The following is a 26,883-nucleotide window of genomic DNA, read 5'->3' as shown; positions in this document are numbered from 1 at the left end:
TAAGAAAAGATCTTTTAAGTTAGATATCAAATTTGTCCACATTAAGATTGTGTTTGGTCGTGCATCATTTACTCTTGCTGATGAAAGTTCCAGGTAAGAAATGTCCAAAAAGCTCCGAAGCCAGTGAGTATTTGAAATATCATGGGGAGGTTTCCAACGCTGATCTACAATCTTCTTAGCTGCAGTCAGGCCTGCCAGCCAGATTTTGCGTGTTTTTTCAGTAAGGGAAAGGTGGGAATCATCATTTAGAAGATGTACAGCGGGGTCCATTGGTAATTGTACCCCTGTTAGTTCTGTAAGAGTACTGATAACCTTCCCCCACAAATCAAAAACCCCTGGACATTCCCATACAACATGTATAAAAGGGCTAATGGCTCCATGGGGGCAAAATGAACAATAAGGGTCAGGAACGAGTCCCATCTGATGTCTAATTCTCGGTGTTAAATACGCTCTATGACAAAATTTCAACTGTATATACCGATGATTCGGGTTTTTCGAAGCACCGGCAGCATTATCCCAAATCGTATCCCGGTCTAAGTCTGGTCCTAATTCAGATATGGCCCCATCCCAAGCTTTCATTCCGGATGTGGGCATATAATTCTGGGAGTTTAATTTATCATAGATATATGACACTATCTGTCCTGGAGCACTCTGTATCCAACTTAAAATGGGATGGTCCTTTAAATCTGACCCCCAGGGAACGCCGTAGGCTTTACAAACTGATCTTACTCGAAAGTAGAAGAAAAGAGAATGTTTATCAATATTATATCAAGATATCAGTTCTTGAAAGCTAAGGATAGTACTTGCCCCATTAGTACCTTGAAGAGTAGTAATAGCTTTATCCGAACTTCCTGGATCCTGAATAAAAAAAAACCTAGTGCTGAACTAAAGAGATGATTTCTCCAGCGTAATTCTTGGAAATTGTAACAATCTGTTAAATACGCGAGTTATGACCAAAGAGTCGCTTAGCACTTTAGTGCAAAGGTGTTTATTAGGTGCGTCAAAAATTAGTGAAAAGAAAGATGCCAAACAAAATGATAGCTCGGTACTTATTCTTGTTCTGTGTGAACTCCTGGCAGTCCCCATCTCTCTCAAACTGAGGGCTATGAGCTCTGTTCTGTTCGGCACGAGGACGTACCATCTTTAGTTACCCATAAAGACAAACCTGTTGGAATTCTTTGAGGAGATTACGTGGGATAGATAAACGGGATGCAGTGGATGTTGTATATCTGGACTTTCAAAAGGCCTTTGACAAGGTACCACAATGGTGGATGGGCAGGTAGTGTTGAGGAAACAGGTAGGATGCAGAAGGACTTGGACAGATTAGGAGAATGGGCAAGAAAGTGGCAAATGAAACATAATGTTGGAAAATGCATGGTCATGCACTTTGGTAGTAGAAATAAATGTGTGGACTGTTTTCTAAATGGGGAGAAATTCCAGGAATCTGAGATGCAGAGGGACTTGGAAGTCCTTGTGCGGAACACTGAAGGTTAACTTGCAGGTTGAGCCAGTGGTGAGGAAGGCAAATGCCATGTTAGAATTCATTTCAAAAGGTCTAGAATACAAGAGCAAGGATGTGATGCTGAGGCTTTATAAGGCACTGGTGAGGCCTCAACTTGAGTATTGTAAACAGTTTTGGGCTCCTCATCTTAGAAAAGATATGCTGGCCTTGGAGAGGGTCCAGAGGAGGTTCATGAGGATGATTCCAGGAATGAAAGGGTTACCATACAAGGAATGTTTGATGGCTCTGGGTCTGTATTCGCTGGAATTCAGAAGGATGAGGAGGGATCTCATTGAAGCCTTTCGAATGTTGAAAGGCCTAGACAGAGTAGATGTGGAAAGGATGTTTCCCATGGTGGGAGAGTCTAGGACAAGAAGGCACAGCCTCAGGATAGAGGGCGCCCTTTCAAAACAGAGATGCAGAGAAATCTCTTTAGCCAAAGGGTGGTGAATTCATGGAATTTGTTGCCACATGCAGCTGTGGAGGCCAGGTCGTTGGATGTATTTAAGACAGAGATTGATAGGTTCTTGATTGGACATGGCATCAAAGGTAACAGGGAAAAGGCCAGGAACGGGGGTTGAGGAGGAGATAGAAAAAAAGGATCAGGCATTATTGAATGGCGGAGCAGACTCGATGGACCAGATAGCCTAATTCTGCTCCTATGTCTTATGGTCTTAAGATGAAAGGTAACTGATCAATTCATTCTATATCTAAGCATGTAAGACCAGAATGAACTGCTGTTCAAATGGCAAACTTAGCCAGTGTCATCTGATACAATCTTACACTGTACATAAAAGTTGCTGGTGAACTCAGCAGGCTAGGCAGCATCTCTAGGAAGTGGTACAGTCGACGTTTCAGGCCAAGACCCTTCGTCAGGACTAACTGAAGGAAGAGCTAGTAAGAGATTTGAAAGTGGGCGGGGGAGGGGGAGATCCAAAATGATAGGAGAAGACAGGAGGGGGAGGGATGGAGCCAAGAGCTGGACAGGTGATAGGCAAAAGGGGATACGAGAGGATCATGGGACAGGAGGTCCAGGGAGAAAGAAGAAGAAGAGGATGGGCAAGGGGTATAGTGAGAGGGACAGAGGGAGAAAAAGGAGAGAGAGAGGAAGAATGTGTGTATATAAATAAATAACGGATGGGGTACGAGGGGGAGGTGGGGCATTAGCGGAAGTTTGAGAAGTCAATGTTCATGCATCTCCTTGGATGCAGAAATCGACAAGAGCATTGGAAAGACTGCAACAACTCTTGCCAGCCTCACCACTGAATCTAGGAGAACTCCAGTCTTTCAGTCCAGACAAAGATGGCAGTATACAACACTTTTGTCACCATCACGCTGCTGTATAGCAGTGAAACCCGGACAACATATACTAAGCAGGAGACAAAGCTCAATACCTTCTTTTAAGGTGCTTTCGTCACATCTTGGGAACCTCTTGGAGAGGCAGAGCAGCCAGTGCTGAGGTTCTCTCTCACGCTGGCCTCCCTAGCATGTACACTTTGCTCAGGCATCATAAGGTGCTCTGACTGGCCCACGTCCACCACATGCAGGAAGACCATGTCACAGAGACATCTTCACATCTTCTATGCTGAGCTGACTTCAGGCGAGAGAACCTCTGGCCACTACAACTGCAGTACAAGGATATCTGCAAGCAGGGCATAAAGGCACAGGACATTGAGTCCTGGGAGGAACTTGCAGCCACCACACCAGATGGAGAAGCATTCTGAAACATCACCTTAAGTGTTGAAGATTGGTGGTGGGGCAGGTAGTGTTGAGGAAACGGGTTAGGCTGCAGAAGGGCTTAGACAGATTAGAAGAATGGGCAAGAAAGTGGCAAATGAAATACAGTGTTGGAAAATGCATGATCATGCACTTCAGTACTAGAAATAAATGTGCAGATTACTTTCTAAATGGGGAGAAAATACAAATATCTGAGATGCAAAGGGACTTTGAGTCCTTGGGCAGAACACCCTAAAAGTTAACTTGCAGGTTGAATTCTGGATACTTTGGGCCACAGAGACTGGCCTTCTGCCTTTGACAGGTAAGCATTAGCATGTGCAGAAGTTAGGTAAGGTTGCAAGATTTGGCCTATTTGGATTTTATATTGCTTATAATATGGGAGCAGGAGACAATCTTTTTGTCTCTAGTTTTTGCTATTAATTGCGCATAATTCACTGAGATCACTGTCAGGAGTATTTAATGCTACTTGTTTTAAAAACAGTCTAATATAATTCATCGAAATTTACCAATTTTGTCTGGCAATTAATTTAGAACTTGTAGCACAACAGACCATGTAAGGAAACAGAAATCTCCCTTATAAGGTAGTTTATTAGGATAATATGGCAGAGAGTTCAGAAACTGTTAGAAATAGATTTACTGCTGCAGTTGTTGGCTCTTCTCAATCAAAATGCAAGCCACTCCTATTGGATTTGATCAGTTCTAAGAGTGGAAAACAACCAAAATCTTGGAGAGTAACCAAGATCAATTGTAATTAGAAACAAGAGAAAATCTGCAGATTTACAAATCCCACCACTAAGCAAACCTTTCCCTCACTCCCCCCCCGCTTTCCGCAGGGATTGCTCCCTACCCGACTCCCTTGTCCATTCGTCCTCCCCATCCCTCCCCACTGATCTCCCTCCTGGCACTTACCCGCATAAGCGGAACAAGTGCTACACATGCCCTTACACATCCTCCCTTACCACCATTCAGGGCCCCAAACAGTCCTTCCAGGTGAGGCGACACTTCACCTGTGAGTCGGCTGGGGTGATATACTGCGTCCGGTGCTCCCGATGTGGCCTTCTATATATTGGCGAGACTTGATGCAGACTGGGAGATCGTTTTGCTGAACACCTACGCTCTGTCTGCCAGAGAAAGCAGGATCTCCCAGTGGCCACACATTTTAATTCCACATCCCATTCTCATTCTGACATGTCTATCCACGGCCTCCTCTACTGTAAAGATGAAGCCACACTCAGGTTGGAGGAACAATACCTTATATTCCGTCTGGGTAGCCTCCAACCTGATGGCATGAACATTGACTTCTCTAACTTCCGCTAATGCCCCACCTCCCCCTCGTTCCCCATCCATTATTTATTTATATACACACATTCTTTCTCTCTCTCTCCTCTTTCTCCCTCTGTCCCTCTGACTATACCCCTTGCCCGTCCTCTGGGTTTTTCCCCTTCCCCCTTTTCCTTCTCCCTGGGCCTCCTGTCTCATGATCCTCTCATATCCCTTTTGCCAATCACCTGTCCAGCTCTTGGCTCCATCCCACCCCCTCCTGTCTTCTCCTATCATTTTGAATCTCCCCCTCCCCCTCCCACTTTCAAATCTCTTACTAGCTCTTCCTTCAGTTAGTCCTGACGAAGGGTTTCGGCCTGAAACGTCAACAGTACCTCTTCCTAGAGATGTTGCCTGGCCTACTGCGTTCACCATCAACTTTGTTGCTAAAATCTGCAGATGCTGGAAATCCAAGCAACACACGCAAAATGCTGGAGGAGCTCAGCAGGACAGGCAGCATCTGTGGAAAAGAGCAAACAGCTGACGTTCGGACTGAAACCCTTCATCAGAACTGTATGTTCTGATGAAGGGTCTCAGGCCGAAACATCTACTGTTCGCTTTTTACATAGATGCTGTCTGGCCTGCTGAGTTCCTCCAGCATTTTGTGTCAATTGTAATTAGAACTAGTTGTCAACTTGAAAGATCAAACTCTGAATTGGTGGTCTAAACATGTTTGAGCCTGTGATCTTAGAATGTGTGTCATTCTTCTACTTGTGAGTTGCTTGGCTATGAATGACATTAGTAAATTGCCTGCTGCAATTGGTCATTTATGTACAGAATACAGCTTCAATGCAGAGATGGTCCAATGAAGAGGAAAGTTTAGTCCTTGAGAGACATTTTTAATATTACATTACTTGATAACCTGTTTTGTTGAGTTTGTAAGTCCAACAGAGAAAACGACAAATAATTGTCATCTCCTTCCCATCAAATGCGCACCATTGAAACAGCAGTTCAAGTCTTTGAGAGGTCATGCAAAGGTACCTCTGGCTAGTGTTTGGTGACATGATAGCTAGACATCCCAAAGTTCAAAATTCAAAGAAATAAATTATCGAAGTATATATATATATATATGTCACCAAATACAATCCTGAGTTTCATTTTCTTGTGGACATACACAGTAAGCACAAGATACACATAAGGCCCCCAGCAGAATGGACAAACAGCCATTGTGCAAAAGAAAACATCTATGCAAGTACAAAAAAAGAAATAACAATAATAAATAAATAAGCAAAAACATCGAGAATATGAGATGAAGAGTCATTGAAACTGAGTCTATAAGTTGTGGGAATAATCCATTGATGGGATAAGTGAAGTTATCCCCTTAAATTAAATTAACATACCATTAACTTAATAACTGATCCAGAGATTTTCTGACCAATTTTCAGATAGATACTGTTCTCCTTAGTGTTCAATCAAATGCATGATGCACACAATTATCCACTTCAGAAATGGAAAAGAACTTATTAATGTGTTAATATGCAATCAGTTCAATACATATCCAACCACCATAAGATTACACAGGGATACTGACTGCATGCATCAAGTTAATTCTGATGGCCAAATTCACAATTTCAGTCATAGTATTTTGTCACAGATTTTCCAAATGTCATATCAATGGAACTGTAGAAGTGCCTATGAAAGTTTAGCACATATAAAGCATAAATACATAGAAAAACAGCAAACTAGATATATTGGGAATTACTTTTTATAAATTACTAAGCAACAACTTTGCTTGTCTGCTCAGTGGTAGCAGGTAACTAATACGAGGTTCCTTTCAGATTCAAGGGCTATATTGCATTGTTCTTTATCTTTCACCTGTATAAATTTTACAGATTCACTTTCCTAATGTATAGTTTTGAATATGATGACACAAATGATAACATGACAGCAAATGATTCAGCTTATGAGTTTTAATGTACAATTTTTTGGAATAATCATAAAACAATCTTGAATGAGATGGATGCAGTAAATGTGTGAATTAAATATGTGATCAGGATCAAGATTAAATGAGATTAACAGCTTTAATCGAAAGATTAATTGCAGCTAAATTTTTCATCATTTGATAATCTTAATTAAAGTAAACTAGATAACTAGATTCTTCGGCTTTATGCAGTGGCCAAATGACATAATATTCTGAATTCTGAAACAATGAAGAAATCTAACAGAACCTCATATATTCACCAGTAAGCGATGAAATTGTATTGTATTTCAGGGCTAAAATTTTATCCTGAATTTAGGATTAAATTTTAGACCTGAGATATAATTGAATATGCCCAATATAGAATAGAGATTTCAAATAGTTAAAAAATTTGGGTGTGTTCTGAAAACCTATTCATCTGTGCTGGAAAAGGCTTAAATAGAAACACAATTACTTACTGGAGTATATATGATTCTCTCAGTAACAAGTCCAGGAAACGATGGACCAGTTAGTTTACACAATGGTGGGAAAGATAATGATTTTTTTTTACTCAAGGATGTAATAGGAAAATATCTATGAACCAAAAACATAATAAATAGCAGTCAGCAGAGATCTCCAAAGGGAAGTTCATGCTTGGACAACTATATTAGATTCTCTGAAGTAACAACGAGAATAAACAGAATAGTACTGCAAAAGATGTAATGTATTTGCAAGTGGAATCATTAGGTAGGTAGTATAATTGGCAGTAAGATAAACAGAAAGCAGAGTTTGAGAGTTAAGGGTAACTACTGGGACTACAATAAGTAAGTGGTTTTTTACAGGATTTGTGATGATACTGTTGCCTTCAATTAATAGATTTAGACTCAGAGCATAATTTAAAAACTTGTTGAATTAAGGATGTAGTCAATGAGGGAAGATGTTGATAAACCAGCAGAATGAGGAGTAAGTTCAATATCAATAAAGGTGAAGTTACACTTAGAATGAAGAGGCCCCGTAGTCCTGCCTGCAAGGGGCAAGGGAAGTTGGGAATATACACATCTGTAAAAGGTAGAGCAGGGGATATCAAGTCTTTAACAATGCAAACAAAGCATTGGGACACATCCCTACAGGCCTAGAAAAGAAATGTGAAAATAGCAAAGGGCTTGTTTAGAGGATGCTTCATAGCTGTGGTTCTGGTTCAGACTGGGGAAGAGATTGTCTCATATAAGAAGCATTGCAGACTGGTTTCAGAAGGCTAGGAGAAGAATTTTCCTGATTATACCCTCCCAAATTGACCTAGATTTTATCTGGTTATGCCCCAGTATTGTGGGATGAACTTGATAAACTGCGAAGTCGTTCCCTGCCAATTATTGTTTACATAGTTTATGATATATTGGTTTACCTGTTCTAAAGAAAATCATCATTAAATCAAAACTGATAGTTATAAAACATATAAGTCAATTCTACTCCAATATAATTGTGCCATAAATTCTCCTTTCAAAATGTGAATATTACTGAATAGATTGAACATGAGTCAAACACAAAAGAAAATATCAAAGCACATTACTGCCTCTGCTTTGAAAGAGGGATCTCTTTTCAAAGAGTCTGGTACAATCAGAAATTGGAAAAGAAAATACTTTAATTAAAACAGGGAGAACAAGAGCAGTGGGCTGGAATGAGGATAAGCTATTTGATTGAAAGATGAGACCAATAGGTCAAGGTCTTCAATCAAGCAGCCCATATCATTCCATCCTTCTGTGTGACCACATTTATTACTGCTATTCAATTATATTATCCTTAAAAACCTCTGAAAATTAATGTTCTCAATAGTTATGGATTGGGCTTCTTTTTTTGAAAGCTGTTTCTTTCCATTTACCTTAAAGTAAAAATACTATTCAGTACCTCTGTACAGTCCTATTGTATTATAGAGTTCAGGAATGTCTGAGACTTCTGTAATGGAACATTAGAAGATTTCTCTTATGCAATTACTTAATCATTAGAAAAGTGGTTAGTTTGAGAGACAAATCAATAAACAGATTTTGTTGTATTATAGAGGCATTTTACAATAGTCAAGTAATAGATACATAGTGCAAGTATGGACTCAGCTGGAATTTCTCCAAGAGATTATTTGTTACTAGGGACCATGTTCTCTCAATGGCAATTAATACGTGTGCCACATTTTCTCAATGAGATTAAGACCTAATGCATTAGTTCTGACTGGAAGGAAGTGATAACGATGGAGAACAATGTAGATCAGCACAACGTTGCAGATATAGTTTGTCAAACCAGTATGGGGTTGTAGATTAGTAGTGGAGTTATGCTTGAGATTTGCTGGAATATTGTGCATCACAAGTTCACTTATGTTATCTTACATAGAAAGAACTGTTCACAAACTCATTAGATTGGCCCACTGTATATCAACCAATATTTCTGATTTTATATTTCAATTACAGACCTCATGGTGACCTTGCAAACATATAATAATAAAATCGAGGTTCAGGGGCTCAATAAGCTATGGAAAGGGAGTAAAAGATGGCAAGAGCAATAAGGACAATATGCAGGGGGGATAAACTATAGTGGATTAAATTCAATGTGGTGAGTGTGACGTGATCCTTCTTAGATCTAAGAAAGGTGAACCAAAATTCCTTTTATCAAAGATGAGCCTGGTAGAGTGAAGGAATTGTGATATCCATGCACATGAATCACAACAAAGCAGAGCCAGCAACAAAACCTAATCAAAGAGGTGAACACAAAAAAATTCAGCAGACACTGGTAATCCAGAACAACACACTCAAAATGCTGGTGGAACTCAGCAGTCAGTCAGCATCTATGGAAGTGAATCAACAGTCGATGTTTTGGGTCAAGACCCTTCATCAGGACCATTGGGCTTTCACAAACAAGATGAAACCCGGAGTTTTTATGATAATTCAAGTTATCAAACCTTAGAAAAGTCATATTGGAAGGAAAGCAGCAAGTTTTATAAAAGACGCTAAAGTTAAGTCACGAGGACTGATACATATATTTAACGTGTATTCCCAGAAATGCAGAGATTTGATTAGATATTTTGAAAGAAGTTGATCGGGTAGCTAAGAAATGCATAGTCTGCTCGGTTCTGAGGATAAGGTGTATAATTCTAAGATCAAGAAAAGTTAAAAAAATAAATCCCACATAATGCAGAAACTCTGATGATCAACTATGTTGCAGAACTTCCATGTGGACACAATTTCTTAAACTGGGTTTTCTCTGCAACAGCTGGTTAGTCTGGCACTGGGGTGGGTTTAAGCCTGTCCCTGCATCTTTCACTCTGCTGTCAGTGCTGCTGTTGTTCATGTGGCCTCTGCATAGAATACAAACGGGCAGTGAAAACTTTGGGAAGTCTGCACATGAAACCTGTGCCTGATTTAACTTGCTGCATCAAAATCAGTGGGGAAAATTGTAAAGTAAACTTGATTTTTTTTTTGCATTGAATTATGGTCAGACTCCATCTGGAGTATTTTATACTCTCAATTCAGGAAAGTTATATTGCCTTTAAAAGCACAGTCAGCCTTTTTGAAATATGTTGTGTTTTCTTCTTAAAGAAAAGAGCCGTGTTGTGTATTGCATAAACACTCCAGTTTGTCTTGCAAAGTAATAGAACTCCAGCAGATAAGGAAAATATTGCACTGTTTGTGTGGAAACACAAGTGGTTCATTGCAATAAAATCAAAAGCCATCATGCGGGGCATGAACAGGGTGTTATCACAAGCAATTCACATGTATTAGACACGTGAGTCAATCATTTTCCCTTTGAGGGATTCTGACAGCTTGAACTTCTCTAATGAGTTATCAGCTCCAAAAAAAGACATGACATGAACTCAGAATGGACAGGAAATATCCCATGATAATTCTGTATTCAGGGGTTAACTGCTAATTTGACATACATTTAGAAAGGGCAGAGAAATTCTCTATCATTTCAATAAGAAGTAAAGCAATATATGGAAAATATGCAGTATTGGAATTTTATTGCACTTTATTAAGCTAACAGATCTCATCAAGGGTAGTAATAGAGGAGTTGATTAGCAGTTGGTTAGAAAGAGGAACATTTGTGCACACATTGGTGAAGGTGGGGTTTGATTTGCATGTGCTGCTTCTGTGGTAAACCATGTATATGGGTTGTAACTGGGCTACTTGTCTGGACATGCCTGGACATGTCCCTCTGCTGACTGCTCCTGTGGCTCCTCCCGCAGACTACTTCCAGTCTTTTGGAGTAATTGATAGTGCATCAATTTTATTAACAGTAATTTTAAGGCATGGAACACGTCCTGAGACCCGACTAGTGAGACCTCAACCCTCAAACACCTGAAGCCGGAAACACTTTCGAACTCTGGCTAGCCTGCTTCAAATCATACCTGGAGGAGATTGAAGTGACCGAGTCCTCCATGAAGCGCAGAGTTCTCCTCTCCGGGGTCAGTCCACGGGTCTACTCAATGATTAGAAACCAGCCGAACTACGACGGCGTGATGAGCACCCTCAGAAGACAATACCTGCGGCCAGTAAATACCGTTCATGTGCGACATCGTTTAGCAACGCGGCAGCAGCGGCCCGGAGAGTCAAGCGCTGAGTTCATCCGGGCCCTACAGACACTCGTGCGGGCCTGCGATTGCCAGGGGCTGAGGGCCGAACAGCATGCAGAGCTCCTAGTTAAGAGATGCCTTTGTCACGGGGACCAGGTCAGTGTATGTGCGCCAGCGGCTGCTGGAACAAGCCGATCTTACCTTATATTCAGCAACTGAGCTGGCCAACATGCTGGAGGCCGCTCTGCACAACTCTGACGCTCTCCAGGCACGTGATCTCCCAACGGCCTCGTGGACGCTGCAGACCCCGCAACCCACTGGCGAATCGACCTCGGCTGCTGCCAGTCGCGAGAGTCTGCAAAGTGCTACTTCTGTGGACTTGAGAAGCACCCCCGGAGATGCTGGCCAGCCTGAGAAGCTACTTGCTCCAGCTGCGGAAAGAAGGGCCACTTCGCCAAGGCCTGTAAGTCCAAACCGCAAGTGGGATCGAGCAGTGCCACGTGTGAGGCATGGGGGTCGCCATCTTGCCTGCATGCCGCCACCATGTGTGAGACATGGGGGCGGCCATCTTGGTTGACTCCACCTCGCACCACCTACAACACACGGGTGCTCACCAGGCACACCACCGCGCAGGACCAAGACAGCGACTCAACCCTTGCTTCCGTGACCCTCGACCAAAGCGCTCCCCACCAGCTCACAAGGTCAATGATGGTCATCCTGGTGGAGGGGCGCAGGACAAGCTGCCTGTTTGACACAGGCAGCACAGAGAGTTTTATCCACCTGGACACGGTGCAGAGTTGCGGACTCGCGACATGGCCGGTAAGCCAGAGGGTCGCCATGGCATCCGGGTCGCATACAACAGACATCTGGGGGGGTTGTGTAGCGACACTAGTGATGCAGGGCACAGAATATCGAGACTTTACATTACTGGTCATGCCTCAACTGTGTGCCCCTGTGCTATTGGGGCTCGACTTCCAGAGCTAACTGAAAAGCGTGACAATGGAGTATGACGGGCCCCTCCCACCAATTACTATCATAAATCCCCTGTTTTGTAGAGATATGTCACGTACCCCGCCACTGACCACACACACACACCGACCCGCGCTTCCCACCCAACATCATGCCAACTGCCACACTACTGACACCACTCGCGGCCTCTCCACCCTCAGGATCCCTCCCCCACTGCTGTTCACCAACCTGACCCCCGACTGTAAACCTGTGGCAACTAAAAGCAGGAGGTACAGCGCGGGGGACAGAGCTTTCATTAAGTCGGAGGTGCAGCGGCTGCTCAGGGAGGGGGTCATTGAGGCAAGCACAAGTCCTTGGAGGGCTCAGGTGGCCGTTGTTTGGAACGGGGAGAAAAATAGGATGGTTATAGACTATAGCCAGACCATCAATAGGTTCACGCAGTTCAACGCATACCCTCTACCCCGCATCGCGGATATAGTCAATCAGATAGCACAGTACAAGGTGTACTCGACCATAGACCTAAAATCCGCTTACCACCAGCTCCCCATCCGCCGGGAGGACCGCTCTTACACCACCTTCGAGGCGGACGGCAGGCTTTATCAATTCCTGCGCGTCCCCTTCGGTGTCATGAATGGTGTATCTGTCTTCCAGAGGGCGATGGACCGGATGGTGGACAGTGCCAACTGAAGGCCACGTTCCCGTATTACCATCTGCGGTCACGACCGGCAGGATCATGACAACAACCTCCGAAAAGTTCTTCAAGTGGCCAAAGCTTTCAATCTCACCTATAACAAGGACAAGTGTGTATTCAGGACCACCCGACTTGCTATCCTTGGGTGTGTCGTGGAGAATGGAGTCATTGGCCCTGACCCCGATGGTATGCGCCCCCTATTGGAACTTCCTCTTCCCAACACCCTCAGAGCCCTCAAAAGGTGCCTGGGCTTCTTTTCATATTACGCCCAATGGGTCCCTAACTATGCAGACAAGGCCCACCCCCTGGTCAAGTCCACCACATTTCCCCTCTCAGTCGAGGCCCGCGCGGCCTTTAGCCGCATTAAAGGAGACATTGCCAAAGCAGCAATGCATGCGGTGGACGAGGCCATTCCCTTCCAAGTAGAGAGTGACACCTCCGACTTCAAGCTGGCTGCTACCCTCAACCAGGCAGGAAGACCAGTGGCGTTCTTCTCCCGCACCCTTCAAGGCCCTGAAATTTGGCACTCCGCAGTGGAGAAAGAGGCCCAGGCCATAGTGGAAGCTATTAGGCACTGGAGACACTATTTCGCCAGCAAAAAGTTCACCCTGCTGACTGACCAGCGCTTAGTCGCATTCATGTTTAGCAACCAACAGTAGGGCAAAATCAAAAATGATAAAATTCTGAGGTGGAGAATCGAACTCTCCACCTACAACTATGACATCATGTACAGGCCTGGGAAGCTCAACGAGCCCTCCGATGCCCTATGCCGGGGAACATGCGCCAGCGCGCAGATCGACCGGCTATACGCCCTACATGCAGATCTTTGCCACCTGGGGGTCACCTGGCTTTTCCACTTCGTGAAAGCCTGGAACCTGCCTTACTCCCTTGAGGAGATCAGGACGATGACCAGGGACTGCCAAGTCTGCGCAGAGAGCAAACCACACTTCTACCAACCCGAAAAGGCACAACTCATCAAGGCCACCCGCCCCTTTGAGCGATTGAATGTCGACTTTAAGGGCCCCCTTCCCTCCACCGACCACAATGTGTACTTTCTTAACGTAATTGACGAGTACTCGCGGTTCCCTTTCGCCATCCCCTGCCCCGACACCACTACCACGTCAGTTATAAAAGCCCTGCGCAAGCTGTTCACTCTGTTCGGATACCCATGCTATATCCACAGTGACAGAGGGTCTTCGTTTATGAGTGACGAGCTGCGCCAATATCTACTGGCTAGGGGAATTGCAACCATTAGAACCACGAGCTATAATCCCCGGGGGAATGGACAGGTAGAGAAGGAGAATGGCACAGTGTGGAAAGCCACACTCTTAGCCCTCAGGTCAAAGGGACTGCCGGTCTCCCGCTGGCAGCAGGTCCTTCCCGAGGCACTCCACTCCATCCGCTCCCTGTTATGCACGGCCACCAATGCCACCCCTCATGAGCGGCTCTTTTCTTTTCCCAGAAAATCAACCACTGGAACCACCCTACCATCTTGGCTGACGTCCCCGGGGCCAGTGCTGCTCCGGAAACATGCGAGGAGCAATAAATACTCCCCGATAGTCGAGAGGGTTCACTTACTTCATGCGAACCCCCAGTATGCCTACGTGATTTTACCTGATGGGCGGGAGGACACGGTCTCCATCTGTGACCTGGTGCCCGCAGGAGCTCCGGGCCCCGACCCTGAACACTCCGTGGTGACTATTAATCCCGTAACCACCAATATATATACCCACGAGACACCGTGCACTCCAAGCCCTACACAGACACCACACAACACTCCCATACCGGGCGCGACGCACACGCATGAGGGATTAACAACGCCTAATGTGCTGACACCTCAAGCCAGGCCGGAGCCAGCACAACCGTCGTCACCGGTGCAATCACCACCGGTGCTACGTAGATCACAGCGACGGATTCGACCGCCTGATAGACTTAACCTGTAAATATACTTGTTTTAAATATTGACAGTCACTTCACCCCACGGGACTCTCTTTTTTTTAAAAAGGAGGGGTGAATGTGGTAAACCATATATATATATGTCGTAACTGGGTTACCTGTCTGGACACGCCCCTCTGCTGACTGCCCCTGTGGCTCCTCCCACAGACCCCTGAATAAAGGCGATTGTGCCACTGCTCCTCCCACAGTCCAGGACAGACATACAGCATGGACGTGGATCCATTTTACTGTTAATAAAATCCTTTCAGTATTTACTGTACTTCCAGTCTTTTGGAGTAACTGATAGTACATCAGCTTCTACAGTTGACTGGACACTAAGTTACATAACTGATAGCACTGTGGCTCCAAGCAACTTCCAACCAACCTCAGGAGGTGGAGGAAGAAGATTAAGTTCAATAGGTACATTTAATGTCAGAGAAATGTATACAATATACAGCTTGAAATTCTTTATCTTTGCAAACAGAGGAGTACCCCAAAGAATGAATGACAGTTAAACATCAGAACCCCCAAAGAACGCCCCCCAGCTCCCCCCTCCCACACACAAGCAGCAGCAAGGCAACAACCCCCCCCCCCATCCACCAGCAAAAAGCATCAGTGCCCTCCACCGAGCACTCAAGCGTGCAGTAAAGCATCAATCAATAGACGCAGACTCGCACCACCCCAAAGACTACTTGCTCACCCAGTAATTCCACATACCACAGGCTCTCTCACTCTCTCTCTCCCTAATAAAAGAGGTGTCACCGTTTCACAGTGAGAGGTGAGACATAACAAACAACTCACTGATCTATGATGTTAGAAGTCTGTTGTGTCACTTTTTCCGAGTTCCACACCCAGAGAATTGGCCCTGGAAAGGCTCAGGTCTCCGAACACACAGCTCCCGATGTTCCGTGTTCTCCCACGATGCCTCTGTCAGGGGAACCGACCTTGAATCAGCCCATCTCCGGAGCCACAGATTTCCGGCACCCTGAAGGCGAGCTAGTCTTTCAAGCCGCGTCCTTGGGATATCAAAAATCAGCCTGTCGTGAGGCCCTGAGAGCGGGACCCATCCCTGCAAAGAACCAAAGTCAGAGTGTAACCCCAGGTCAAGGTCTTCAAAAGAACCTTGAAAAGGTAAAAAAGAGATATCAAAGAAAAATAGAGCTTTTTCTGAAGATGCAAGCAAAGGAGTTGCTGTTTAGTGCCAACCTAAATTAGTGAGGATGGAAGAAGCGTTTCAAAGAAAAAAATGAATTTGACAAGCTAATGAAGCTTGTTCTCTATCTCCATACTATCCTGTGTCAATTTGTTGCCTGCAATTGCTCTGGCTGAAGAGCTATATTCACCTTTTACAGCCATTACACTGCCGATAGAGTTGGACTTTACTGTTCACATGCCATGCAATTTCATGAAATGAACTCAGTTTAATAACAATCAGATATAGTCCAGGTGGATGGAAGGAATAGTACCAAGTTAGCATACCCATCATTGAAGCAGAATTCCAAAGTGGAAATTTTAAAAGTTTAATGCCAGCTATTGAAGAGGTCAAACATCAGAAACAGATGGTGCTTGTCTGAAACCTCACCCCAGGAGGTGAATGAAGCATTTTATTCCAAGCAAGTTACCTCAATAAGTGAATTCTTTCTACAGCATTCATAGATTACGGGAACTGAACAAAGAATGATGACTGAGATGAGCTTACTTATGATGAATCCCAATCAGAACGGGCCACTGGATTGAAGTTGCCTCACTGAAGCAGTTTGCAAGACAATTAAACTGCACACAAATATCTCAGGCAAGCTTTCAGCAGTTTCACACATTTATATGTTTAAATTGCTGCAAAACAGTTTGTTGCCTGCAGAAAAACTTAAAATACATTGGAACAATTTTGCACATTAGGAACCTTAATATGTACAACAGTCTTTACATTTATGCTTCTTGTTCATTACCAAAGGGTGTTGCACAGACCAGGCATGAATTTCTGGTCTTCCAAGTTCCAATGCAGCTATGAATAATATTTGCATTAAAAAAGTGAGTTCAGGAATTTAGGGGCTAAGTTAAAAGGCAGTAATGACATCCAGTGTTGTGATTTCAGGATTGCTACCTATGCCCCGTGCTATCGAGGCCCGAAATAGGGAGATCGTACAGTTTAACAGAGAGCTAAGGCGATGGTGCAGGAGGGAGGGCTCCAGAATTTTGGATCATTGGGCTCTCTTCCAGGGAAGGTAGGACCTATACAGAATGGACGGTTTGCACCTGAACTGGAGGAGGACTAACATACTTGCGGGAAGGTCTGCCAGAGCTGCACGGGCGGGGTGGGTGTTAAACTAGAGTTGCAGGGGGATGGAAACCAGAGCACCAGAGTGGATAGTTGAGAAGTTGTGGGGACAGACGTTGCTAAGCCTACATATAAAGTCAGGAGTAGAAAGGTTGAACATGGTGGGGCTAGCGGTCTGAGTTCAATGCAAACAGTATTGTTAGAAAGGCAGATGAGCTCAGGACATGGATCAGTATAGGGCATGGATCAGCTTATGGAATTATGACATTGTAGCCATTAGAGAGACTTGGTTGCAGGAGGGGCAGCACTGGTAGCCCATTGTTCCAGGGTTCCATTGTTGTAGACAGATTTATTACTATTTATTATTTATGGTGCAACTGTAACGAAAATCAATTTCCCCCAGGGTCAATAAAGTATGACTATGACTATGAGGGACTAAAGGATGAGGGGTGGCATTGCTAGTCAGGGAAAATGTCATGGCAGTGCTCAGACAGGGCAGACTGGAGAGCTTGTCTATTGAGGCTATATGAGTGGAACTGAGGGATCAAAAAGGGATGACCACGTTAATGGGATTATATTACAGACCGGCCAACAGTCTGCAAGATTTAGAGGAGCAAGTTTGTAGAGAGATCATAGACTGTTGCAAGAAACATAAGGTTGTGATAATAGACAATTTTAACTTTCCACATTATTGACTGGGACTCCCATACTGTAAAAGGATAGAGTTTGTGAAATGTGTTCAGGAAAGTTTCCTTAATCATTACAAAGAGGTCCCTACTACAGAGTGATACTAGATCTCCTGTTAATGAAAGGCAGGTGACAGAAGTTTGTGTAGGGGAACACTTAGCATCTAGTGATCATAATGCCATTAATTTCAAGATAATTATGGAGAAAGGCAGGTCTGGCCCTCAGGTTGAAGTTCTTAATTGGAGAGAGGCTAATTTTGGTGGTATCAGAAAGGATCTGCCAGATGTGGATTGGGACAGGTTGGTTCCTGGCCAAGCTGCACTTGATAAGCAGGAGATCTTCAAAGAGAGTACAGATTTTGTAATTCCTGTCAGAATAAATGCAAGGGTAACAGGTTTAGGGAACCTTGGGTTTCAAGAGATATTGAGGCCTTGGTTAGGAATAAGAAAGAGGTGCATGGTAGGTCTAGGCAGGAAGAAGCAACTGAGGAACTTGAGGAGTGTAGTAGTGGTAGTTAATAGTGTTACTGCTAAGCCACTCAGTTAGCCACTCCCATCTGGGAGGAGTTCACATGCCATGCAAGCAGGATTGTCAATAAAGTTCAGTGGAATATCCTGCAAGGCTGTTGCCTTGGTGTGCTCTGCACCATCCCTCAATACTGAACGCAACATGGTGTCAGAAGTGGTTGATTGTCCAGTGAGATCCCCAACAAATAAGAATTTACAGCAAGACTGTTTTCGTTTGCATATATCTATGAAAAATATCAGGAGTCTTATCAACCTAACCTACCGATTCCTTTTGCTAATTGTATGCAGAGCATGAGCTGAGAACTAGCCAGGGTTGCTCAACACTGCCTTCAAGCGGCACAAAAAAAGCGGATACATTGTAACAATCTGTGGGCCACTAGCCCACAGCAGAGAAGTCAGTCAAACTCTCAGGGAGAGAAAAGAAGACGTTTGTAGTCCAAATAAATAAAATAATAAATAAACAAACAAACAAGCAGGAAAATTGAGCAAATACCTCCAGCACGTGCATCTACTTACCTAATAAAGGCCCCTGAGACATTCGATTTCTTTAAACCAGGGGATTTGAGATATTTAGGTTTGCAAGCAATCTCACTCAGGCTTCAGAGGAGCATTAGGTAAGCACACTGACATACTACAAGGGGTGACAAAGCAGACGACATCATGGGTGGATTAGGACTGATAGATATTCAGAAAAAGGAGTACAAAACAGTTCAGGGCAAATTCAAAGAATATTTCACAGGAAAGTGAAATGTGATATGTGAGGGAAAAAAGTTTAACTCCAGCAAACAAGAGCCCAATGGAAATATAAATGACTTCATCACAGCATTGTATGCCCTGTCAGACAACTGTGCATATGGAAATTTGAGAGATGAGCTCATTAGAGACAGGATTATTGTCAGGCTACTAGACACCAAATTGTCAGAGAGACTTCAGTTGCAGGCAAATCTCATGTTAAAGAAAGCTATTATTATGGTCAGGTGGAGTGAGAATGTTCGAGAACAGCCGGCAGAACTCAGGCAAGAAAACAACGCTGAGGTGATGCAAGAAGCTGTACAAAAAGAAAGGTACCAACAAGGTGCAGTCAGAAAGACTACAGAAAGAGGCAGAGCTCAGCTCAAGCAAAACAGACAAGTGAAACAAAGAGCAGGTAACATGTTCAGCTGCAGGAGATGCAGCAAGTCCCCATTCCACGTCAGAGAACTCTGTCCAGCAAAAGAAGTGAAATGCTACCAGTGCAGTAGAGTAGGCCATTATAAAAGCCAGTGTCACTCAAAATGTTCTTCAGGAGGTCAAAGAAGACCATGATTCCGACGAAGAGAGAGCTTTCCTTGAGGCTCTAGATTCAAATAAACAGGGCAGGTGTACTGTGGTTCAGTTGAAAAATGAGGCAGTGATGTTCAAAATGGATACTGGGACAGAAGTCACAGTCATCCCTGAATGTCTGTTCATAAAGCTGGTGAAGAAAACAGGCATTACACTAACCCTAACAAAGGAAGTGTGCATGGGACCAGGGAAATATAAGCTCAGTATGAAAGGAATGTTTACTACTTTAATCTGTGAAAATGAGAAACAGCTAAAAGATGATGTCTATGTTGTTCAGAATCTCTTCTCACCACTACTGGGTTGATGTGCCATTGAGAAACTGAACCTCATTGCAAGGTCGGGTTCACTAAACGATGGTCAGTGGCAAAAGAAGTACCTGGAGCTGTTCACAGGACTGGGCGTACTGAAAGAAGAGTACCTTATCCAACTGAGGCCAGGGGTGACCCCCCCTCTCTGACCACAGTGAGGCATATACCAGTCCCATTGTTGAACAAAGTCACATCGTAACTAGAGTGAATAGACCCATTGACTGGTTTGTGGTCATTGTTCCTGTTCCTAAGCCAGATTGCACAGTGAGGATCTGTGTTCGTCTAACATAATTTAATAATGCAGTGGGACGGGAGAAGTTTATTCTGCCCTGTGTGGAGCACATTGGGTATGATGGATGGAACAAAGTTCTTTTCCAAACTAGATGCAAACTCAGGATCTGACAGATCCATTTAACTCCTGAGCCACAGAAGCTCACAACCTTTATCACACCCTGTGATCACCCTATAGAAGCTATGCTTTCAAGAGACTTCCTTTTGGCATCTCCTCAACCCCTGAACTCTTTCAGTTGAGGATGAACCACATTTTGGAAGGATTAGAATGAGTAGCCTGCCACATAGATGATATACTCATCATCAGAGGCTCAAGTGAAGAACATGACAAAAGAGTGGAAGCTGCCTTGGAGAAACTGAAACAGGCTGGAATAACCCTGAACAAAAAGAAATGCTAATTTACAAAGTTGGAAGTAAGGTTCTTAGGCCACCAACTGTCCTCAGAGGAGGTACTACCAGATTCAGACAAACTGGCAGGAGTTTGGAAAAACCTACAAATCTATCAGAGATCTGCAGATTCCTTGGCATGGTAAAGCTGCTGGGAAAATTCACTCCAGATTTGGCAGAGAAAACAAAACCACTACGTGACCATCTCTCTCAGAGAAATGTTTGGACCTAAAACACACCACATGAGAAGTCATTCTCATCACTTAAAGCAGAGCATATCTCTCTGCCAATATTGGCATCCTTTGATCTGAATAAAGCAACCAAGGTCTCAGCAGACACCTCTTCCATTGGCCTAGGAGGTGTGCTCATGCAAAACTGCAGTGGCATATGGAAACAGGTGGCATATGCATCAAGAGCACTGACTCCTACTGAACAGCGTTATGTCCAAATTGAAAAAGAGATACTGGCTCTCTTCTGGGCTTGTGAACACATCATCTGCTACTTGATAAGCATGAAATTTCTACTTGAAACAGACCACAGGCCACTTGTCAGCCTCCTCAGCTCAAAACACTTGGATGACTTACTTCCACGTCTGCAAAGATTCAGAATGAAGCTTATGTGATACTATTATAACATTGAACATGTCCCCCAGCAAATCACTCACAACACCAGACACTCTGTTGAGGATGCCATGCAAAAGTGAGTGAACAAAAGTTGCCTCTACCCTCATATAAGATAACAACACCTACTTAGCTCAGCTACATTAAAGCTTTCCTGAATCACAGAGTAAACTGGATGTAATTCATGCTGAGTTGAGAAAGGACCAAATCTGCACCAAGGTCATGCAATACTGTCAGCATGGATGGCCATTTGTTCCAAAATGAGCTCACAAACTCAGACCTTACTGGCTTGAAAGAGACACACTTTTCAATCTTGGTGATTTGCTGCTAAAGGTCTCCAGACTCATCATTCCTGCTTCTATGCATGCCAAAATCATCAGTCAAATCCAAGGACATCAAGGCATCAAAAGTTGTCACCTAAAAGCAAGGTAATCCATGTGCTGGCCTGGTCTGAGCACACAACTGGGAGATTATGTAAAGCAATGTCAAGCATGCAGAAAACTACACAAAAATCATGCTGAGTTTCTCTGTCTTATTGAATTCCCAGACTTTTCATGGCAAATTGTAGGCACAGACATTTTCAAGCTGAAAAGAGACAAATATCTTGTCACTGTGGATTAGTACTCATGTAATGTTGAGGTGTCCAAGCTGTCCTCTGCATCCACAGCAGCAGTTATACAGCATCTGAAAGCTGTATTCGCTCACCATGGAACACCAGACACAATGGTCCACAACTCAGCTGCTTAGAATTCAAAGCCTATGAGTTCAAACACCAGACAAGCAGTCCACAGTACTCACAGGCAAATGGAGATGTAGAACAAGCAGTGCAAACTGAAGACAAAAGAGACAGTCCTTAAAAAAATACGGAATTGGCGAAAAAAGGAAAGAAACAAAGAGAGAGAGACCATTAAAAACAAAGAGAAAGAACGTTATAATGTTGGCAAATCCTTTTTATTTTTATGTAAGGAACATAAGTTACATGCTGCGGGTAAAGTGAACTAAATCGCTCAATTTCGGTGACTATAATTTCAATGCAATTCTCCAGACAAGAATTACATACTTTGCTTTTCTATCTTTTCAAGAAGGGGAGATGTGGTAGTTAGTAGTATTATTCCTATGCCACTCAGTTAGCCGCTCCCACATGGGAGGAGTTCACATATTGTACAAGCAGGGTTGTTAATAAAACGCAGTGGAATATCTTGCAAGCTGGCATCTTGGTATGCTCTGCACCAGCCCTCAATCTGGAACATAACAACGAGTATAAGAAATACAAAGGAACACTCAGGAAGGCTAAAAGAAGGCATGAGGTTATTCTAGCAGAGAAGGTGAAGGGCTTCTACAGATATATAAAAAGCAAAAGGATAGCAAGGGACAAAATTGGTCCTCTGGAAGATTAGTGTGGGCATCTACGTGTGGAGCTGAAAGAGATGGGGAGATTTTTTAATGGATTTGCATCTGTATTTACTCTGAAGATGGACACAGTGACTATAGAAGTGCCACAAAACAGCAGTGAGGTGATGGGCCTTATACAGATTACAGAGGAAGATGTGATTGCTGTCTTGAGGTGGATAAATCTCTAAGGCCTGACAAGGTGTTCCCTCGAAACCTGAGGGAGGGTAATGCAGAAATTTCAGGGGCTCTAGTCACCGATATTTAAAATGCCTAAGCCACGCATGAGGTGCCAGAGGATTGGAGGATAGCTAATGTTGTTCTGTTGTTTAAGAAAGGCTCTAAGAATAAGTTGGGAAATTACAGGCCTGTGAGCCTAACATCAGGAGTGGGAATGTTATTAGAAGGCATTCTAAAGGACTGGATATGGATAGACCAAGACTAGTTAAGGATAGTCAACATGGCTTTGTGTGTGGTAGACCATGCCTATGTAATGATCTTCAGATGAGTGTAGCCAGGTGCAGAGTAAACTCAGGACTCGATAGTAGAAATTAACAATGAAGATTTATTCAGAGAATAATACAGGGAATAATCAAACTAGGAGCTCACTTACTCAGACACTGATCTACAATTTGCTGAGTCACACATTTTCCCCCCAGAGGCTACTGCAAAATCATTCTGTGGTAAGGAACTAATCTAGATGCTGCAATCTCCTCTGTTGCTTTTCCATGGGAACCGATTACTTCAAATGGGACCACTCACACTGAACGCTCTTTATATTTTGTCTGTGTCTGCTTATTTGGAGACTTGGCAATCATGTGTTGTTGCTCAGCTTCTGATGCCAAATTATCTGCACTAGTAATCTTCATTGAAATATTAGGATCACTTGAATGATCACACCTTTGTAGAAACTTGTTAGGTGGTGGAAATGCTGGGGTTAGATCTGTAAAAGCTTCCTCTCAGAAGAAAATATTACAGCAACAACGACAAAGGATCCCAGTCACCATCTTCCCACCATTCTTTCTAATAGTGTTTTCTTTGGATCTCAGTCCTCTAAACGTGGTTCACTGCCTGAATGTCTCTGCACATGAGAAATTTCTTTCCTAGTCTTCTCTTCCTCATGTAACTGGTCCAATAGATACCTTAAATACTCTGAATGGGCACGTTGCACCTCTTGTTTAAGCCAAGGAGGAGATGAAGCTTTCAAGAAGCTATTGGGAGAGATGGCAGATCTCTGGCTTTGTTCCAGGAAAGCAAATAACCATTGAAGTTTCATCATTTAGGGCTGTGAATCACTCTCCTTCAGTAGCATAACAGCATGCCTGTAGTTAGAAGCCTTTAAAACATTCCTGAAAGACACTGTTCTTGTAGCAGGTATGGCCAAGATCTGCCATTCGTATCTTTCCTGTATACGATCTTGCAGCAAGTCTTGACTACAAAGGTTCCAATGCATTTCTTTGTGACATCCAGGCACTCTGATTGAGCAGCTGCTCTAGTTTTTCCTCATGTGGAATTGGAAAATCCTTTAGTGCTTATGTAACAGGTTCATATAGGTTAGGGAAACCTGAAAATTGGAAGTTCATGCAGTGTACCAATTCAGACAGTTGTTGCCGACAGCTTATTGCAGAGTTGGACTCTTCTTTAGAGAGTAACATCATTAATTAGGGAATGTGAGGAACAGGCACGTGAAATGCTTCTGATGAAAGCTGGAAACTTAAAAGTCTATATTTCAGCATTTAAGCTCCTGCTCTTACATCTGGGAAAAAAAGAGCCTTGAGAACACATGTTCAATTTTTGAAAGTGTGATTTCAATCAAACAGCTGAACTTTTTCACAGTAGTCAAACCTTTCAGTAAGCCAATGATGCACTTGCCTGTGTTATTGGCTAATGGCCATGAAAGCCAATCAATCATATTGGTTAAAGCAGTCATCAACTTTATATCCATGACGCAATCATCATTTGTCAGGTTTTGAATGACTCCATCCATAATTTACAATGGCACATACTGGAACACGGTGGACAATGCATTTGATGGCCCATCAAATACAGCCACATCCTTTTGGAATTGCATATCACTCAACAGAATTAACTTAGTAGACAACTCAAACATAGCTATGCACTGTTTACAGTTGAGAGCTTCTTTGCTGCTTCTAAAACGTGTCTTACAAGAACATGCTTTACAGAAGTTAATGACAAGACAACATCATAGCTTCCAAAACCTGGTCCATGTCTTTTCAATCCTATTTCCTTCAACCAATGTCTTTTTTACTTCAATCACACCAAGGTTCCAATACAACAAATATTCAATTTTGTACATGCCATCCATGGAAAGCTATAACTTGAGATCATCCTTCAAACAGTTAACTGGCAGACACAGAGGGGGAAGACAATAAAATTAAAGATTTCTATCACCAGCCACAAATTAGTAACTCCGTAATTGCCAGAATATTCCTCCATAGCTTGCCTCTTTGGAGTGGACAAGGCATAGAGCTTTCCTCAGGGAGGACATGTACCAGGTAGTAAACTGATGGTGCAATTGTATTCTCTATGTGGGGGTAGCATAGTGATTCTCTTTTTGCTGAACACCTCGAACAAATCCCAATACTCTGAAGGCACTCTAGACAGCCCCACTGAGTTCAAGTCTGGTCTTTAGGAGTCAGGAAGCAACTTGACCTAGTTCACAGCAGGTCACTCAGAAACTTGGGAAGGCATCTTGGGGTCTCAGTGAAGCATCTTGGAACTTTGGGAAGGCATCTTGGGACCTCAGGAAGACATCTCAAAACCTCTAGGAAGGTACTTACCTCAGCATTGGGTTGACCAACCCTGAATGGTACCAGAAGACCAGTTAATCCCAGGATTATGAAGATGTAACCAAGCATAACCAAGGATAATAGGAACGTCCAGTAACCCTTGAGAATCCTGGAGAGTATAAAAGATGGAAACTAATTGTCTCCTTGAACCTCTCGATATTCAACTTGAGAGCAATAGAGAGATAAAAGATTTGTCCAGTTTCCAATGGTCTACCATCCAGTGCCATAGCAGAGATAGGCTGGTCGAGACGTACCTTATTAATTTGGATTCTCGCTGCCAGTCTGGTGTCCAAAAAGTTGCCCACTAAACCACAGTCTATCAAGGCTCTCACAGAATGTTGATGTCTCCCCTAAGACAATAGGTATAGTAAAACTACTCCAGGAGTTGATGAAATGGGAGAGAGACTTGGGACCATTACAGTTCTCCCCTCACTGGATGGTCCTGGAGTATTCCTGAAAACTCAGGGCAGGTGACTGGGAAATGGCCGGGCTTACCACAGAATAAGCAAAATCTCTGCTTTATATGTCTCTCTCACTCTGTTGGGGACACCTGTGTTCTTCCAAGTTGCATTGGTTCTTCTGGGGATGACTGTGAGGATTTGCATTGGTTATTGCACTGAGGAACTGGGGCAGGCATTGGGTAGTTCTGAGAACCAGATCTCTTCCTCCTTCCTTCAGAAATATGATTGTTGATTCTTTTGGCCATTTCCGTAAGTTCTTCCAAATCTTCCACCTAATCCCCAGCCATCTTGCTCCTGTGCAAGAGGAAATTTGCACGCAGTAATTCAAAGACTAGGGAGCATTGATTTAAGAATCCGTGGCAAGACTCAGGGTTCCCATTGTGCTGTTCCAGGACTGGCAGCTTAATTGACTCTCCACAGTAGTTCTGCGAACACGCAGCAGGAAACACAGGTGAATGCTCAGAACCGGAGTCTGTCTGCGTGTCCTGGAGAAACTCTTCATGCCGTCCAGCTGCCTGTCCTTGACAAGCCAACGCCATGCGAGGGTGATCAATATCTGCTGGCTACATCGCTGGTAGAGTCCTGCTGTGATAACCTTCAGGTGAGCAGACCCAGGTGCGGAGTCAACTCTGCACTCAATAGTAGAAATTAGTGATGAAGATTTGTTCAGAGAATAACACAGGGAATAATCAAACTAAGAGCTCACTTACTGAGGAGCTGAGCACATAGAACGGTAGTTCACACAGTACTCGAATCCAGGACTCTGAAATGAGCACAGATCCAGAATAACCTTAAGTAGACCATAAAACACAGGAAGCCCATGTGGGTCAAAATCAAGAAACTAATCGTTTAGGAACGAGAAGCATAGGAAACCGTATTCACATAACGAGCATCATGAAAAACACAGTGATAGCTTAATGATAAAAGTAGTCATTAAACAACTCTAATAAACTCAAATTCAGGTGCGTCGAGACCTACCGCTACCCAGTGCCCCTCACTGGTCTGAAGGATTCATGACAGTCTAACCAGTCATAGAGTTTTTTGAGAAAGTTACCAGAAAAGTTAATGAGGACAAGGCAGTGGATGTTATCTACTTAGACCTTAGCAAAGCCTTCTACTAGGTTCCACATGAGAGCTCGGTCAAGGAGGTTTAGTCACTTGGAATTCAAGATATTGGCTTCAACGGAGAAGCTGGAGTGTGGT

At 43.5% G+C, this 26,883-nt stretch overlaps 1 pseudogene; it reads right to left on the bottom strand.

Moving 5' to 3' along the window:
* Positions 1–23,018: 23,018 nt before the first annotated feature.
* LOC134354203 (ubiquitin carboxyl-terminal hydrolase 35-like) lies at positions 23,019–24,519 on the bottom strand (annotated as a pseudogene).
* Between the last annotated feature and the right edge of the window lie 2,364 nt (positions 24,520–26,883).

The sequence above is a fragment of the Mobula hypostoma genome, chromosome 11 (genome assembly GCF_963921235.1).
Source record: "Mobula hypostoma chromosome 11, sMobHyp1.1, whole genome shotgun sequence".
Classification (NCBI taxonomy): Eukaryota; Metazoa; Chordata; class Chondrichthyes; order Myliobatiformes; family Myliobatidae; genus Mobula; species Mobula hypostoma.
The sequence above is the reverse complement of the archived record's forward strand: the minus strand, read 5'-3'. Positions and strand labels throughout refer to the sequence as shown.